This window comes from Rosa chinensis, chromosome 2 (assembly GCF_002994745.2).
Source record: "Rosa chinensis cultivar Old Blush chromosome 2, RchiOBHm-V2, whole genome shotgun sequence".
NCBI lineage: Eukaryota > Viridiplantae > Streptophyta > Magnoliopsida > Rosales > Rosaceae > Rosa > Rosa chinensis.
Genome location: NC_037089.1, coordinates 36,702,359 through 36,705,693, shown reverse-complemented (window position 1 = coordinate 36,705,693; position 3,335 = coordinate 36,702,359). Strand labels below are relative to the sequence as shown.

The following is a 3,335-nucleotide window of genomic DNA, read 5'->3' as shown; positions in this document are numbered from 1 at the left end:
TCAATGTGACGCTGAGTCATGCTCAATGTTTGAAGTGGAGTGAGTACAAGCTATGAGGCAGAATCACTTGTGAAGGCTTGACTGGTTTGACCGAGAACCTTGACTTGAGATGACTTTGCATTGCTTCCAGTAAGCTTTGCATCATTAGTCACAACAACATTACTAGTTAGGCTAGCACCAGAATCATTCTCCTTAACTTTACTCTTGGCCTCATCACTAGCATTATTACCAACAGTAACATTAGCATTAATACCATCAGCTTGAGCTTGAGAATTTGTCTTCACCTTAACAGAGAAGACTACCTTAAACCTTTAGGGTAAAATCGATTGTAATTTAGAAACTCCTTCTCATTGTAATTGCGATGAAACCTTAAACAGACTTTTACCAAATTCTTCACATATAAAATACTAAACCAGGAATTAACTACGCATGAGAAAATCCAGAAAAAGTTTCAATCAGCAAAGCCAAGCAAACCAATCAAAGAAAAATTTAGTAGAAGCATTCAAACTTGAGAAATTGACACAAAATGGAAGTGGACAAAATGTTTTGGTGTAATATTATCGCCATTACAAGATCTGTCTGTGGACTTTAATGCCTTGAAGATGAAGAATGTGCTTACCAAGAATTGCACAGTGAACTAAGTTAAGGCTCTTTAAGCAACTTTTTAAAAGCAGAGGTCCATACATCATCCTAATTGAGTCATATGACATTCAACTTGAAAAATATAGCATACTTGCGGAAGCAGTACTGTGAACTTTGTTTTGCTAGAACTCCAATCAGTGGCTATAATTGCTAACCTGGGAAAAAAATCTTTCATACTAGATCCCCATTTCTTCAAGATGTACATAATTACCTTGACGTTCTGCTTCAATCTGAGTATATGAATTTCATCTAAATCAATAAGAGACTGTAGAGCTCTGTTACTTGTTGCATTTTTCTGTTACTTTCTGTGCAATATTGAGCTCCATTACATATACCTGTTAAGGCAAATACAGAGCTCCATGCATCACCATTTTTAATAAACCTGCAATTCCTCTTCAAAAATCTTTTGTTCATTAGCAGGGTAGCTATGAAATAATGGATGTCAATGTGCATTTAAGTATTAATTATTTGGATTCCTACTAGGGTTGCAACATTTTTCTTTTGTCCGTTAATTGGTGGTGAACATTAAGATGTCATGTCCCAATTCATGATAACAAGAATAAGCAATAGATAGGTCAATAACAGCCCAATGGAATCAAACTACTGTGGTTAAAGCTGAGAGAAGTATTTCTTCTATTAATACATGCAGCTTCTCTAGCTTTTGTTTCTATGGTAACTCTAAAATATTAACGGTACCGAAACCATTGCCACTAGCAGTATGCAGGAGGCAGAGAGGTAATGGCTCATGTTATTCATGATATGGACTTCTTCAGGCTTCACTGAACTAAAGATTCACATGAATACCCATTTCAATACAAGTAATTCAAACAGATTCATAGAAGTATTGCATAACTTTCTGTTTTCTGCTGCATGAAAAGCCCTAATTAGGATGGAGGCAGACCATATATACCTAAAGATCAAGCACAGGTGAACCCATCACAAACAAGCTGATTAATTGCATCTCTGAACTTATAATAGTCATCAACTTTGTTGTAGACTTGATGAGAACCTCGACCATACCCTGTTGTTGTTGCCACCTCTTCATGTTTTGGCATATGGTAATATATGTGTCCTTAACTTCAAAGCATCATCATCACTTGAAACCTCCAAACAAGCCGATATTCCCACCATGATCATGCTTGCACACATATCTGGCGGAGACCCAAGATTGGTTCCCCAAGCCTTTGCTAACATCTTACCCATCACAACAACAGCATCATGATTCCTCCTTTTGATTCCCTCAATTCCTCCTTCAAACCTATTTGTGAACTCCACAACTGAAGGAACCACTAAAGAAGGACTTTAATCCCTAGTCCCTATCCAACTACTTTCAATAGCCAACCCTTTACCACAGTCATGAGACACCATAGGATGATGCAATTCTAAATGTGTGACTGACTTCCTACAATATAAAAATGCAACCGAAGCAGGGCAGAAGAACCACTTGTGCAAATTACTAGTGTAAAAATCTGCCCCAATTTCTTGCATGTCAACATCTACACACCCAACCATCTATGAAAACTTGATCAATACCTTCTTCCCTGCAAAGTTTAACCAATTTCCTAACTGGAAGTACAACAGATGGCATGGATGTAACATGATCAATCATAGCTAATCTAATTCTTCTACCACTAGCCTTTTTGTAAGTACATTGGCCTATTACCATTCAACAAATGATTTCCCACTACGACAAGAAAACCGGAGCTTCAAGGAAGCAAAGAGAAAGATCACAAGATCGGATCTTGAAGACAAGATCAAGCCAAATCGAGTCACTGATCTTGAGTTTAATGTGTATTCATTCCATATTGGTTGGTACAACTCTAAATTGATATGCATATCGGTTGTATTGAGTCAATAATCTCTTATGCATTAAAATGGTTTTTAACATGCATATCAATTTGAGACCTTGTTAGGAAAGTGTCGATTGCACAATCAAAAACTGTTTTAAACCTTTCTATATTTATCTTAATCAATTATTAAGAAAAGATTTGATTGAGGGGGAGTTTTTCTCCCTTATAAAAAGGTTTCAAAACTAAAGTTTTTGTTAGGGTTTTTGACGGCTTAAATTGGTTTTCTTTGAACTTCTTGTGTTGTTCAAATCGTTTTCGAAAAACCCTCTTTAATTGTTTCATGTGTTACTTTGCTTAATCATTCATATTCACTCTCAAGATCAGTGATTCATTTGAGTGAAAGGAAGGTTGAAGATTGATTGCCTGGAATGTTGAATCTAGAGTTAGAATGGTTGTAAAACAAGTTAGCATTTGTTGCTAAGAGAAAGTGTTTGTTATGAACAACACTACTTGTATTCTGTAAACTCTAGTGTTTAATATTGGATTGATTTTTCGTGTTGGCTACGTTAAAAGCCACGCAGTGAAGTTTCCTCAGTGGAGAGGTTTACACTGCGTTAGCAAATCTTCGTGTCGTGTATCATACTTTCGTTGGTTAAACTCTTGAGATAAAATATTTTATCAACACTGGTTCCATCTAGTATTTACAATTGGCATCAGAGCGGGTTCTAGAACCTTCTAGAGATCCCAGGAAAGATGGAACATTCACGTGATAGGGCTGCTGGGGGATCTATAAATAGTCCTCCATGGTTCGAGGGTGGATGTGAAAAATATACTCAATGGAAGATTTACATGAAGTCATACCTCTATGCTCAAGATGAACACGTGTGGAACATCGTAGAAAAT

At 36.6% G+C, this 3,335-nt stretch overlaps 1 pseudogene; it reads right to left on the bottom strand.

Annotated features, from left to right (window-relative positions):
* Positions 1-1,496: 1,496 nt before the first annotated feature.
* LOC112184232 lies at positions 1,497-2,308 on the bottom strand (annotated as a pseudogene).
* Positions 2,309-3,335: the final 1,027 nt, after the last annotated feature.